The following is a 16,114-nucleotide window of genomic DNA, read 5'->3' as shown; positions in this document are numbered from 1 at the left end:
TCTCCAACACCACAGTTCAAAAGCATCAATTCTTTGGCGCTCAGCTTTCTTTATAGTCCAACTCTCTCATCCATACATGAGTACAGGAAAAACCATAGCTTTGACTAGATGGACCTTTGTTGGCAAGACCTTTGTTCACAAGAAAGTAAAATGATGCAATATTAGTAGTAGTAAGCTATAAGCAAATTATGGCATTCTAAAATTAAGACATCTAACAGTTCATGAATGTCTTAGAATGAAACAAATTAAGTATGATTTGAGGAGACCTGATTATCTTTCTCATTTTAAACTGGAAAAAAATCGAAGGAGGGTATATACTCTTCTACTCATATGATATAAATAAGCTCCTTCTTGTTTTCTTGAGTTCTATTCAAAGGTAAGAACATCAAAACCAGAAGAAGCCAGTAAGAAAAAATATAAATATATTCCTGATACCTATCTATTCAGTATCTACCATGTGAAATAATTAGGATGACTCAGAGTACAGAGAATGCCTATTGTTGGGACCACTCAGCCTCAAGGTCACACTGTGGCAGCATCAATTCAGTTCAGTTCAGTCGCTCAGTCGTGTCCAACTCTTTCTCTTTGCGACCCCATGGACTGCAGCACGCCAGGCCTCCCTGTCCATCACCAACTCCCGAGTTTACCCAAACTCGTGTCCGTTGAGTCGGTGATGCCATCCAACCATTTCATCCTCTGTCGTCCCCTTCTCCTCCCATCTTCAATCTTTCCCAGCATCAGGGTCTTTTCCAATAAGTCAGTTCTTCTCATCAGGTGGCCGAAGTATTGGAGTTTCAGCTTCAACATCAGTCCTTCCAATGAACACTCAGGACTGACCAGGACATAACTGTGCAAAAGAAGTACTTAATGGTACTTCTGGTCCTTTAAGGAAAACAGCTTTGGCACCAAGACACAGATGATTTGGAAAAGTTGTTTAAATCAGTAGTTTCAACTTTCTCCCAGTAAAATTTTTCATTACATTTTGTAGCACATAATCCAAAGTCTCTTAAAATGAACCATTACTGTTTTGCACATCAGAGTTCAATAAATACATTCTGAAATGTATTCTAATAACTCACTGCCAGTGATACCTCATGAGGAAGGAATAAAGGTACTTCAGCAAATGCATTACTCACTACAAGTGAGTTTTTTTTTTTCCTGACCTTGAAAGCTTTTTTCTGACTTTGAAAAGTTAAACATTCACTCTATGAAATAAAACATTGGGGAAAGTGTTCTAAAAACCATCACCTATAATCCTATCAATTAAAGAATATCGCCATTAATATTTTGATATACTTTCTTCCAGTTTTTATAGTAAATTAATTTTTCCTGATTGCAAAAGTAACACAAGTCTGTTTTAATAACTGGAAACACAGAAGAATATGTTCTCTAATAGTTTTTTCCTAGGAAACTTTAAAATAAAAATAAGCTTTTATAAAAGCTTTTTAGCCTTCATTTTTTACCTAATACTATGTCATGAGAATGTTACCAGATTTGGAAACTTTTCTCAAAAACTTAGTTTTTTTTATGTCTTTTGAGCATGGAATTTCCTTATTAAGAGATATTTAAGATTACCCCAGTATTTTCTTTTTATCATTGTAAATAATGTTTATCATTTCTGTTTATATTATTTAAGCTGATTATGGATAATTTCTTTAAAATTCACTGGTAGAACATTACTGAGTTGAGGGACATACACCATGATACACATTGCCAATTAACTCTTAAATATATCTTCAGCTATTTGAGAGAATAGTTTTCAAATACCGTTTTACTTAAAATGTTGGTATTAAAAGTTTATGTATGATAAAATGTAGGTGAAAGAAATGGGCTCAGAATACTGGAAAATTTTGTTGCAGAAAGGAAAACACTACACTGATGTTCTTGTTTCTACTTCAATTTAACTTGAATGCCCTTCTTCTGATTAGAGTCACTTAAGACTCTCTTTTCATTCACACCTATTCATTGGGATATGAATGAAAGTTTATCTTCTGTGATATTGAGACATCTTATCATGCAATAAAATAATACAAGCCAGATTGTGACAGCACCGTGTCACAATCTGTAGTACGTATGTTCTGTAGGCCTCTAGGAGTTCTGCAGAACCCTGTTGGGCATTCTTTCCTAGGAGACCTGCAGGGTTTCTCAGGCTTAAAATAAACTTCAAAATCCATTCTTCTACCCATTATGTAGAAATATGTAGAATACATGTGTAGAGTTACAGAAAATGACATATTTCAAAGTGCATATTTTGGATTCCTTTAGTATTTGGCACTAGTGATATCAGTACGATAGGAACCTATCACAGGGAAATTTGGATGTATGCTGTATAGTCAGTACTAAGACCACATCCTTGTCCTCAAGTAGCCCCTCAAGTAGATCAGGCAACAGCATGCCTTTATCTCAGTCTCCAAGGAACCGCTGTCACAAGTCACAGATTGGAAGGCTTAGACGTGACTACTGTTGGTTTAATGGAATAGATGCCAACACATTCATGATTTGACTAGACTACTGGTTTTTGTGGTGTGCCCCTCAGAGACTTTTGAAATGAAAACGGTATCACAATCATTTCACACTAATTTTCAGGCTTCTTGATATGTGAAAAATTAGTGTGTTCATGGCAGTCTTCTGAGTTTTTCAGTGATTATTTTGTGTTAATAATGCAAATAGGAATCTTCATAAATTATTATGCATATCATTTCCCTATTCTTTCAGTTTTAAACATCCTAAGAGAGGGAATAGAGCTGTTTTAACAGACCAAAGTATTGACTGAAATATTCTAATCACAGCATTAATAATAATTCTATATACTAAACCCAATCTTGGTAGGTTTGAAATAAATGCAGGACAAGCCACAGTGGTGATTCCCCCCATGGTATTAATTAATGACCAATATGAGTATATTAAATCAGACATAAAGAGGAATTCTTGATTATAAGAGTTTCTAAAAGCTAGTGCTGGGTATAAGGGAATTTGGAATTCCTTTTCTGCTAACGGTCAATTCAGAATTGACAGGGATTTTTGTCACCTGGTTAAGGACTGGCCTTTTTGTGGCAAAGAGCTGGACTTGGTTGATGTCCTTAAATATCTACCAGCCCTGATTCTTATACCACCAACAAAGAACCTGTCATTTGGGGAACTTAGAGAACACCTCCCTAAATGGGTCTTGACTAAAGCTAAAAATATGGCGTCTGGTTTTTACTGCTTTGGCCAAAACATTCGTATAAATTTTTTAATAAGCCATTGTGGAAAAACACAAACGAACTTTTTGCCAACCCAGTATCTAACACCCAGATTGTGCTGCCTGTATTATAGGAGATTGCAATATCCTGAGAGCATAACCAAGTTTCACTGAGCAAAATTTATGTGCAAAACTGCAAAGCACCAACTAAAGCATTGACTTCTTTTTGCTCTAAGAAATTGTGGAGTTGGATTAATAGAGTAAATTCTATGCCATATGAATTTAAACTGTGGTTTCATTTAGGAAGAGGTGATTCCATTCACAATAGCTCAAATCCTAGAAGACTGAGCTTTGTAAAATTACCAAGAATAGGTAAAAAATAGTTTTAAAACTAAATAGCTGTTTGCTAGATTTTTAGCATTAGTGCATTGTGCAAGCTGACCATTCATGTGGATGCCATGAGAAATGGCTCAAATGACCAACTGATGAGCAGACTTTAAAATCTTCATTTTGTGTGTTGAGTGTGGGAGTGGGAAGGAGCATATACCTTGTTGTTGATGTTGTTGTATCCCAAAGAGGGAAATTCCAAGATCACAGTGATTTGAAATCTTTAAATTAATCTTATGTCTGAATCCGTAGTCAGAACTTCTGGATGTACTAGACCCAGCCTCATCTCTTTGAAGTTCTTGGGGGTGATAGACCACTGGTTCTTAAGAATGGCTGCACAGTAGAGATGACTGGGAACTTTAGAACATTCTACTGCCCAAATTAAATCAGAATATCTGGAGTGGGGACTCCATTGGTACCCTTTTAAAGATTTTCCAGGTGATTTCAACATGGGGCCAATTTGAAAAGCACTGGTCTAGACTGAGCCAAATCCCTGGATCAGTTGAGTAAGGAATGAGACACTTTTTCTCTGCCCACCTATGGCCAAGTCATATTTCTGAAGTAACCACTGGGAGCAAATGGTTGTACACTAGTTGTCACTGATGTGTGTGTGCGTGTACACGCCCAGTCACTTCATTCATGTCTGACTCTTTGTGACCCTATGGACTGTAGCCCGCCAGGCTGCTCTGTCCATGGGATTCTTCATGCAGAAGTACCAGAGTGGGTTGCCAGGCGCTCCTCCAGGGGATCTTCCCTAGCTAGGGATTGAATCCGTGTCTCCTGCTTCTCAGGCGACTCTTTACTGCTGAGCCCCTAGGGAACCCCCATTGTCCTGTACCTTCTGTCACTTATTTGAGCTTCACATAGTATTTGTCCACTTTGAGTGAGATTAGTTAACTCTGGCAGCATGTGAGATTCTTGATTGAAAGTCTTAGAAAATGACATTAATGTTTTTCAGCAATTAATTTGAGTTGGACAGTCGCTTCACCTATTACATTTTCCTGTTTTTGTTCCACTGGGAATTTGGTATTCAGCTAGTTGGCAAAAATGTTCTCATTCCTTTTCATAAAATGTAATTTGCTATTTGTATCTGCAAACCCTTGTTAAAATAATGACAAGGACACCAGAAGTTACTCTGCTGCTGCTAAGTCGCTTCAGACGTGTCCGACTCTGTGCGACCCCATAGAAGGCAGCCCACCAGGCTCCACCGCCCCTGGGATTCTCCAGGCAAGAACACTGGAGTGGGTTGCCATTTCCTTCTCCACGGCATGAAAGTGAAAAGTGAAAGTGAAGTCGCTCAGTCGTGTCCAACTCCTAGCGACCTCATGGACTGCAGCCTACCGGGCTCCTCTGTCAATGGGATTTTCCAGGCAAGAGTACTGGAGGGAAGTTACTCTAGTCTAATCTAAACAAACTTGCCCTGACCACCAAGGATCAGCCTTAGCTCTGTGTGTATACGACAGTGAAGGCAAGCCTGCACCTGCAACCCCACGCAGTTCTCAGGGGTGGTCAGAGGACCAAGAGGCCTCACCCAAACATCATGCAGCAGACAGAGCTAAAGACTTGTTGATCATTGGAACAAGTATGCCTGGGCTCCTGTCCCTCCCTATCTACTGGGATCCTCATTTCAAAAGATGCTTTTTGAAGCAGTCCTTTTACCAGGAGAGGAGAGGACATGCAGTTGAAAGCTGCTGATTGTCTGGGTGACCGAACCCATTGACACTGGGTCTCTTGAGAGACAGTGGCCCAGGTGCCTGGGAGCCACAGGAGCATTGTGGAAGAAGAGGTAGGGTGCGCCGGGGCAAGGCCCGGCCAGGCAGCCTCTGATCTCACATGCTTGTAAGTCACACGCATGATCGTGAGCAGCGAAGGTCTAGTGAAATCCATTGCACATCAGCCCATTGGGATGGATGTCCTACTTCTCCGAAGTTGGCCAGAGACCCTTCCTTTCACATTTTCCTCTGTCTTTAACTGGTGGTCTTATAGGAGTGCATGCAATGCTAGTGTTTTTTTTCCTGAGTGAAATGAGTCAGAGCATCAGTGAGAAGCAGTTTCCTGTTCAAAACTGGTATCAGAAGCATAGCATGAACACACGTGCACACTCATGTGCATGCACACGTATGCGGCGCCGACTGTGTCCCCATCAAACGTTTCCTCGGTAAAATTGTTAGAGCTCTGCTTTTAAGCATGTTTTAGGTTGAAAGAAAGTGTGCATTTAGTTGAAATAAAGCAGGAAAATATATTTAATATATTTGATAAATATTGCAATAGAAGAGTTGCCATTCTAGAATTTTTTGTATATGTGATATGTTTTAAGTTTTTGACCTATCAAACTACTGGATTAGGCACTACTGAATTCCATCTAAAAGAGAATTAATGTAGTGGTAGAAATAAATTTATTCTAAAAGTGGTAGAAAGTTCATTGACAAGTCTTCCCTCAGATATAAATTTATAAATACCTTCTTTTGGGGGATAATTTAAAATTCTGGTTCCAAACCATTAAAATGTAGATCTGCAAGTAAAAATTTTTACTACTATAATTTTTTTATATCAAGATAGTAATGATATGGTATTAAACCCAACTATCTTTATTTTACTGAGTGTTACTGATCCTGCATCAAAATGCCCTGCACTCTGTGATAAATGTTTCCAATTTTTAAATGTCTAATCTCATTTTAAGTCTATTATAAATGTCCAACAGAGAAATCATCTTTTTTTAATTCGCTGGTCATGTGAAATAATCTCAATGTAATTTTCTGTTTGGTTAAGTACATTTCATTTCTGGTGTTCTTACTTTTTTATCTTGGCATTCGCAATTCTATTTAAAACATTTGAATATATATAAATGGATACAGATATGGTGTGTGCCAGTGTTAACTGGTTTAATCTATAAAGTTCTCTCCAGCATGCATCATATTTTTTTACTGAAGTCGAAACTTCAGAGTACAGGGTCCCTCCAGCTAAAGAGACAGACCTGCCTTCTCCTACATTTTAGGTCCCATGATTCACAGCTGAGGTGAGGAAAGCTTTTACATGAATGTCTTTATATTTATCTAAGACTTGAAGGGCAAAGGAAATAGAGCCCATAAATCTCAAAGGCCCTGTGGTAATCATTTAAAACAAGTGAGAAGCCAAGAAATCTGAACCCTTCAGAAGGTCACTGCTGTCTTTCAAAAGTATCTATCTGTATGTGGCAGCCACCAGCTCTCTGTGTCTGACTAGAAGAAAAAAGAGGACTGTCGGTAGTTATCAGTTGGCATGACTTTACAGTGGCTCTGTCATCTAATGAAAGCGAAATCACAAGCATCCCAAAACTTTCCCAGTATTATAGTCTTCAAGCTGGCCATGTTTTTAGCAAGGATGTAGGATGTGTGTGCGCGTGCAAAGTCGCTTCAGTTGTGTCTGACTTTTTGCAACCCTATGAACTGCAGTCTGGCAGGCTCCTCTGTCCATGGGATTCTCCAGGGAAGGATACTAGAGTGGGTTGCCATGCATTCCTCCAGGGGATATTCCTGACCCAGGGATCAAACCTGCATCTCTTACATCTCCTGCATTGGCAAGCGGGTTCTTTACCACTATCGCCACCTGGGAAGCCCGCTCTAGTCTTACGTTTTACTAATCATAACCACTATTCTTTTAAGCACTTACTCTGCTAAGCCATTACATAGAGTACCTCTGTAATCCTGGTAACCCCTTGAGGCAGGGATGATTATGCCATTTCAGAGACGAGGTGATTGAGGCCCAGAAGTTAAACAAACTGCCTGTGAGAATACTGCTAGCCAGTAGCAGAACCGAATTTTCCAGGCAGTTGCTGGCCACCATGCTCTCAACCATGGTGCTCTGCTGCCCTGTGCTTTTGATCAGCAGCCAACTGCATAGAGGGAAAGATTGGGGAGCACATTTACGCAGAGATGGATGACAGTTGGTGTAGACATGCATGGTGCTGCTTGTCCTGGCTGCATGGCAGGCATACAGACTTGGGTGCCAGTCACTGCATTCATACCATATGCTGGTGGTTTGACTCTGGGCAGGTTGTTTAACCTCTAGGCTTGGTTTCTTTATCTGTAGAATAGGGATGCTAAAAGGTTGCACCTACCTCTTTACGTGCTCAATCTCACAGGACTCTGAAGTATCAATACCTTGTAAGCATTCACTGTTCTCAGCATCCTCTAATATGAAACTATTATACTATTATATTAACTATTATACTCACATGAAAAGAAGAGTAAGGAAAAGGTGCCTAGCCCTCAGAATGACTCCAAAGCTCCAGTGGCCACAGTTAACTATATTCTGTGGTATTTCACAGTCCCCCTTAGTGTGGGATTGGATGGTACTTCATGGAAATTCTGTGATAGTGTTTGCAGTAAAATTATACAGCACTCCTATGGAAAGAGTTATATTGTTATGTGTTTTCTTCCGTTCAAAAAGATAAACCCAGAATGTTATTGAAATGTATAACTAGAGGAAGAAAACGTCTTCATTTTTACATCATCACCTTCTGGCATTAGGTATAAGGCCTTGCTACCTACCTCATTATGCAAAAACTCCCAGGTCTGGGGTTCCTCAGAGCACATGCCTAATGATGATTAAGCACAAAGCAGCTGAGCCCTGAGTATGGCAGCAAGCTTTCATCAGCATTTCCCTGCTTTCAGAGTAGTTTTTCTCAACCTGGATATTACAGTAATATAGGTCTTTTTGTGTGTTTATTTTGGAACGTGGTTTGTGTCACTCTGCCATAGAGTTAATAAATTGTAGGATTTGCAAAGGAAATATACTGAGACTGAAAACTAAGAAGGCACATATTTTTGCCCACCAGATTTAGAATCTCAGGATTTGGTAGGGGAGTAGTTGGGCAAAGTTGCTCTGAAATTAACATGTAATGTCATGATACAAAGAGTGTATTACTCAACAAAATATTTTTCTAAGAGAGACAGGTGGGCAAAATATGAGATCAGTGAAGAGGGAAGTTTAAAGGAAGTTTTCAAAATTGAACAATGCAACAAACATCTGTTAATTTATCACAAAATGTGCTGAAGGTCACATGCAAGAATATATAAATGGAATGACCACAGCTTCCTCCTTGTCACATCCCAGGCTGAGGGAAGCCCTTGTCCTATCTCATCAACTCAATATTTTATAGAAAGCTTCCTAAATCTGTAAGCATGTTTGCTCTTTGATTTGGGTCTTCCTACCTAAGACCAACTTGGGGAGTTCGTTTATGTAGCACTTGGCTTTTAACAGACTTCTTTCATCTTTACATTTATATACTAAATATATAGAGAGATCTATTTATATAATATGTAATATTTATGTACAGTAAATATTTTAATCAACTACTATAATTCATTTTAATGTATTTGTTTATATTAATCACCAATTGAGATTTAGTTTAATGGTTTTTTTAAAAAAATCTGAAAATCTGCAATTATGTTGAATTATCATAATATCAAAGTGGCCAAAACTGAGGACATTTTGAAAACTGGGTCACTGTCTAGAAATTAAAATCATCTTTGGAGATGCTATTTATTGAGCCCATTGTATAATGTGTTACAATGAGAAAAACTTGAGAGAATCTTTTTCTAAGTCATGTCATTTTCTACCCCAGCTTGACTTTGTGATACTAGATGACAATACATATGGTCACAGTGGCTTGTGAGAATTATCATCCAAAAGGAGGTAAAATTTGACTCCTTTTTCTCGTGAATTTTCATTTTACTCTTTCTAGGCATGCTGTATACAACTAAGTTTAAACTCTTCCATTCACTCATTTAAAAATGTTGTGTAATTCCACAGGCCTAAACTGCAAATCACAGAATATCTGTAAAAGATTATTATTTGTTTAAGACAAAAAAATACGTGCTAGCTACCCTATCATACATATATATGGTAGCACAAGAAGGGAAAAGGAGAACATCAATGAATTTGATCTAATTCCATGATTGCTTGTAGTTGAAATTATATTTAGTCTGCTTATAAAACAATCCAATAAATTTGAGGCTAATATAAAAATAAAACATGATGACAAAGGATCTTGAAGGTTTGCATATGGCCACAGAATTCGTGAGGAAAAATGTTCCTTACAAATAATTCAAATATTGAATATTCTATCTCTTTAAGAGTAACTAAATTCTCTTCTTTTTAAAAAATTCTAATAAGCTGCTCCTAAACCAGTCTCTTATCCTAAAGTACCTTTGATCCAAATGGATCACATACTTGAATAAAATGACATCTGTCCTCAGGCTATTTCCCTTAGCCAACACTTTGAAACTGTTCTGAAGAATTCCTTAAAGATAAGACTGTGTACGTGGAATGAAGGGAAGTTGCTTAAGGTTTTAAAAAATGAGAAAAGTGCTAACCCTTAAGAGGATAAAAAGATAGCTGGATTTAATTCCCATTAAATTCTTAGCCTTTCTGTGAAAGATTTGGGAATGAGATTTTCACAGTGCAAACATCTTTGTGGGTAGATGTGAACACACCTGTTCAGGAAAAGGGAAACAAAACTTGAACCGACTCCTTCCACACACAGGTCACCAAACATCTGTCATAAGTTATCAATTACTAGCCAAGACTGGGCTCAAGCCTGTGACCTGAGGTTGCAAAAGCTCATTCTGTCTCTTACCCAGTCTGTGGTTTTACCCTGTACCACTCTTAAAGCTTCTGTTTAAATCTCCAGGGGTTTGGAAGATCAGGTTGACCCCATGACATTAATAATGTATTTACGCCCAGAGTTTCCACACACACCACCCTGGGGCTGATCTTTGTTAGGATTTTGTGACTTGCAGCAACGTATTAATAGCTAGCTCCAGAAAAGATTTACCCAATAGTTGGCATAGTTCCTTAATTGCTTAAGTTCCTTAATTGCAACCTAAAGACAATGTCTCCTTGTCAAAGGAAGGTTGTGTGTGTGTGTGTATGTATTTTACGATTTTGACTTTGATTAAATGTCAGTACATATAAAACTTCTGCATAAAAGGAAAGAAACAGAAGAAAGAAAGAAAAACAACCAAAAAATGTATTATGGGCATGACTAACTAGGTACACTTCTTCTCTTATAAGTAATTATTAAAACTTTGGGTGACAGCATCAAATTGTCAATGCTTTGTTTCCTGCTTTGTCCCTTTCCTGTAGTATCCCGCCTCAGCTGGGTGTGCGTGAGGACTGCTCTCTGAGTGGCTACGGCGCTCTTGTCCACAGAGTTTGCCAGTGGTTGTGTGTGTCTGTGCGCTTAGTCACTGAGTTGTGCCTGACTCTTTTTGACCCCATGGACTGTAGCCTGCCAGGCTCCTCTGTCCATGGAGATTCTCCAGGCAAGAATACTGGAGTGGATTGCCCGTTCCTTCTCCATGGGATCTTCCCAACCCAGGGATCGAACCTGCATCTCTTCCATCTTCTTCATTGGCAGGCGGATTCTTTACCACTGAGTCACCTAGGAAGCCCCAGTGGGATTATGACTGGGAGCAATCTGCTTAACCTTCTGGCATCTCTGCATCCTCATCTTTGAGATCAGAGGACTAGGCTAAATAATACCATAGGTCTTTTCTAGCTCTAAAAGTCAGTGAAATAGAAAGCAGTGCAAGTCTCTAACACTTTCTAAGAAAATGACTGTAAAGAAAAGTGGTCAGCATGACTCAGGCATTGGGAACTCCATCCTTGCCCAGGCTCAGAGAGCATGGGGTTTACTCTACTTTATTCTGATTTTTTCCTTTGTACTGATACAGAAGCACAAGTAGTGTCTCCCAAATTGCAGAGCCCGTTGGACACCCTACCATGCTGACAAATAGGTGCACTCACCTTCATAAGGTCACCATCACTCCAGTTAAATTTTAAAAAGCTGCATAACTCAGCATGAAGTGAGACTTTGGGTTTCAATTAATGAAAGTATAATGTCTTTAATGTGTAGGGATAACAGGGGCTAAGTTTGCAAACCAGGGTTCGATGGTAAAGATAAACCATGACCTTGAAGCGGGCAGTTGGTGTGCTGGGGAGGACAGAGTGTGGAACTGAGTGATGAGGAGAGTAATCGGATAAGATCACAGAGCATCTTATCTGATTACTGTGGTGTTGGTGGGGTAGAAGGTGTGCCTCAGATAACAGAGAGTCTTACATGTTCTCCTAAGGTCTTTGACTTTTACTGTGAATGAAAGAGGGGAATCACTGGAGGATTTTGAACAGGAGAGTGACAAAGTCTGACCCAAGCTTTTGTAAACAAGACTGATAGCAGCCATGTAGAGATAGCCGGCGAGGTGGGGCAGGAGTAGAAGGAGGTCACAGGGAAGAAGATTGACTCCTGGTACCAGGGCTGCTCTGAGCACTTTGTGCCCACGGCCAGGTCATTGACCACCTGAGCCTCAGATTTTCCTTTGTAACATGAGAGGATCAATAATCACTGAGGTTCCTTTCATTTCCAACTTTCACTGCATCAATACTGGGAAGAATATTTAGAAATTTACCCTATTAAATGTAAGTATTTTTACACATGGTGTTTACTGAGTGTATACATTCTTTCTCATAGTTTTGAAGTGTAGATTTTTAAAACCTCAGTACATTAACAACATGGGGCATTTAATTGGTTCCAGTGAAAAGTTGCAAATTACAGGAAACTATCAATTGTAACAATATGAAGAGGGCTCATTCTATACCAGTTGTAAATGATAATTCACAAAATGGTAACCACAGCTTGTTGCTGCTGCTGCTAAGTCACTTCAGTCGTGTCCGATTCTGCAACTCCAGAGACGGCAGCTCACCAGGCTCCCCCGTCCCTGGGATTCTCCAGGCAAGAACACTGGAGTGGGTTGCCATTTCCTTCTCCAATGCATGTAAGTGAAAAGTGAAAGCAAAGTCGCTCAGTCATGTCTGACTCTTAGCGACCCCATGGACTGCAGCCTACCAGGCTCCTCCGTCCATGGGAGTTTCCAGGCAGTGGTACTGGAGTGGGTTGCCATTGCCTTCTCCAAACCACAGCTTAGAGACTGTGTATTCACACACATGTTCCTCCTTGGGAAAGATGCATATTTAAATAGAGTAAGGGAGTCAGGTGATTATTTTTTAAAAGGATAATTATAATTGGATTTTAGAATGTAACAAGCCAAATCAAGGTGTTCTTAAGTTAGAAAGTAAAAGTCGCTCAATCGTGTCTTGACTCTCTGAGACCCTATGGACTATACAGTCCATGGAATTCTCTAGGCCAGAATACTGGAGTAGGAAGCCTTTCCCTTCTCCAGGGGATCTTCCCAACCCAGGCATCGAACCCAGGTCTTCTGCATTGCAGATTCTTTACAAGCTGAGCCACAAGGGAAGCCCAAGAATACTGGAGTGGATAGCCTGTCCCTTCTCCAGCAGATCTTCCCGACCCAGGAATCAAACTGGGGTCTCCTGCATTGCAGGTGGATTCTTTACCAACTGAGCTATCAGGGAAACCCATTCTTAAGTCAGGAAGATTAAAATAATGATGGAATAACTATGTCCTTCTAATAGGGAAGATATGCCAATGTTGTAGGGAATTTCTAACTATTTAAATTGTAAAATAATGACCAAAAGCATAAAATAATAATCACCTTACTTCTAAATTACCTGCAATTCACCCTCCAAAGTAGAATATTCACAGATATCTTCGGTGAGTTTCTTCTTTCTTTTTGCCAGTGGAACCTCATTTAACTAATCAGTCTTTGCTGCTGTAAATTAAAGTTGCAAAAACAAACGAACGAAACAAAACACTGTCTCCTTTTCTATCTGCATGTGAATCTACAAAAGTGAATTTGACAGTGCATATAGGGCTTTCTCTGGTGGCTCAGAGTCTAAAGAATCTGCCTGCAAGGCAGGAAACCTGAGTTTGATCCCTGGGTTGGGAAGATCCCCTTGAAAAGGGAATGGCTACCCACTCCAGTATTCTTGCCTGGAGAATCCGGACAGAGGAGCCTGGCAGGCTACAGTCCACAGGGTCACAAAGAGTCTGAGCAGCTAGCACTTACTTAGTTCCTTAGAGTAGACTAGATGTGAAAAACTGAAAAGGGGAAGAGAGTAGGCTTGATCATTTTACTTGCACATGTCAGGATTTCAGTGCTCTGTGTTTCTTTGAGAGAAATCCCACTGCGCCAATTAACCTAACATATTCCAAAACAATTCTCTGTTTGGAAAGAATAATTTTCATTGTGGGTGTTCCTTGAAATTGTATGCCTCATCCCCTGTTATTACTGAGATGTGTGCTGGGCGATTCAAAGTACCAGCTTCAATTCCACGCACTGTATAGATTAGAACTGTATCCCACACACAGAGTCAGATAATCTGTTTTAATTTTGTGCAAAGCACACATATTTTACCCTTTCGTAATTTTTTTTAAATGTAGAAAAGCCTTCTCTACCTAATATTAAACCAAATATTTCATGTCAAAATTATCAAAAGCACTCAAAGCAGGAGATTTGTTTTAATCAGGAAATAGCTCTTTCTTGCAAAAATTTTGAAATAAGTCAACTTTCCTGGCTTGGTTTCCACAGCATCTTCATTTTTCTTTGAAACGATGTGAATTCATTTTTCCTCCAGTGTGAGACAGAACTGGACTAGAGGACATTGAAAAAGAGTTTAACTAACCTGGTAAATGCATTCTCCATTTTATTAGGCTGTGTTGTCTATTTGGATTTCTGGAGTATTTGTTTTAAACCTCATAAATCAATTAACCATATTCATTCTAAGATTTAATTTGGTGAATAGAATATATGTGCTTTTCGTCAGGGCACACATCTTTTTTAAGTCTGAAACCACCACACACAAAGGATTTAATTCTGACAGACATTTGTTCTCAGCATAAATACTTTAGGGCCAATAGTTGTCCCCACTTAATCATGCTTCTTAAAAGTGAATTCCAGAAGACTCGAGGCCCCAGATGACCCCTGGTAAGGTGAGTTGTCAGTAAATTACTTTTATGATGTGCCCTAGGGAAGCAAGTCTGCTAGGAACTTGGTAGGGAGCTGGCCCCCTCTTGACTGTAGGGGGGTGACCTTTAACTTATCTAACCTTTGCATTTCTAATTCGAAATTTCTGGGAGGCATTTAGTCACGTTATTGAGTATCATAGTAAAAGAGAGACCTCTCCTGTACCCATAAGATAGTGTTAACCACACATTTGTTGCTTAACTCCCCAATGAAGCATGCCAGTAAGCTTTTTTATGTCTGTAATTTACTTTTAAATACCAAACATTTAATGAGTTGAGATAAATATGCGTTCAAAATGGATTCATAGTTAAATTATGACTCCTGAGTGACATTGGGGGAACTCTGTAGAAAAGTTAATCCCTATAATTTTGCTAATTTGAATGTATTATGGCACTTGAAAATTTATACAAGCCATTAAAGATGAATGAACATATTGCATCAGAATACATTTTTTTTCACAAAATATTTAGTTATTGCAAACAAGTCTTGTCAGTTTCTGTGTTGTTTTCATTATGAAAACGCTTTTATTGAGCTTTGAGGGGATAATTACATCAAAAATTATTGAATGTAGGAATTTAGACTCAGTTTTGGATTTTATATATATATATATCCTTATTTGGCTTTGTTAAACTGAAAACGTTGGAAAATAATGCTCTTTTATAGGATATAAAATATAAAGTGATCATTAATTTCTTTTAATGATCAGGGCATAAGTTAGGTAGACCCAGATGTCTAGGTTTTAGTTCTATGAATGTCTAACTTTTCTTTTTCCACTAGTTTTAGATGACCATGAAGGGGCCAGTATTTTTAACTCTTTCCTAAAGAAAAGTAATTTTACTGCTCAATTTTATTGTTTATAAGTGTATTATATATACATATAAGTGTGTATGTCTATATTAATATATACACCCATATATAATAGAATCCTGTGTGGCTGAATGAAATATTGCTAAAGATAAGCTTTCCCTCCAAAATTACACACCTAATTTTTAATCAGACAATGTTTAGGTATGTAAATTCATAGACTAAATGTAGAATATTTCTATAATCTCTCTGATTTATATGTCAGATTGTAACATAAGCAAAGCCAAGTGGTCTAAGCTTTGCCTGTGGTATCAGCCCTTTGAGGAGTCCAGCAGTATGCAGTTGTAGAAGCAATTAGAGTAACTTCAGTAGTTTTTTTAGTGGGGAAGGAAAGAGATCAGCAAATTCTTTCCTGTAAACCAAAGGTTCTGGCTCAAGAGCATATATAAACAAGATGTAAGTTTTAAATATAGTTTAATGCCACCCAGGAGAAAAACTCAGTGGTAAAGAAGTTGTCAACAGACAGAGAGCAGTCTTTAAATGCTGAAGGAAATACTAAATTGCTGACAATACGTTAGAAACACGGAGGCAATAGCTTCCAAAAACTTGAGTAGCGAAAGTCATCTTCCTCCCACCCCACCTGAGTGGTTTCTCTTTACAGGTGGGAGGCGTAGCCACAGCAAAGTAGCAATCAAGCAGGATGTGGATGTAACTTGCTGATAACCCTAAGAAGAGTTTATCAGAGAAAATGGCCATCAAACTTAACGAATTTGGAAGCAATAGTTAGAATACAGTAAATGGCACATTACCACACTGA

General features: G+C 38.8%; 1 protein-coding gene across 1 annotated transcript in view; it reads left to right on the top strand.

Moving 5' to 3' along the window:
- The window catches only part of HHIP (hedgehog interacting protein), a 109,580-nt gene that overhangs the window by 16,180 nt on the left and 77,286 nt on the right, over positions 1-16,114 (top strand). The gene's annotated exons all lie outside the window — the stretch shown is intronic.

The sequence above is a fragment of the Bos taurus genome, chromosome 17 (genome assembly GCF_002263795.3).
Source record: "Bos taurus isolate L1 Dominette 01449 registration number 42190680 breed Hereford chromosome 17, ARS-UCD2.0, whole genome shotgun sequence".
NCBI classification, from domain to species: domain Eukaryota; kingdom Metazoa; phylum Chordata; class Mammalia; order Artiodactyla; family Bovidae; genus Bos; species Bos taurus.
Note: the sequence above shows the minus strand (reverse complement) of the source record. Positions and strands in the feature narration are given on the sequence as shown.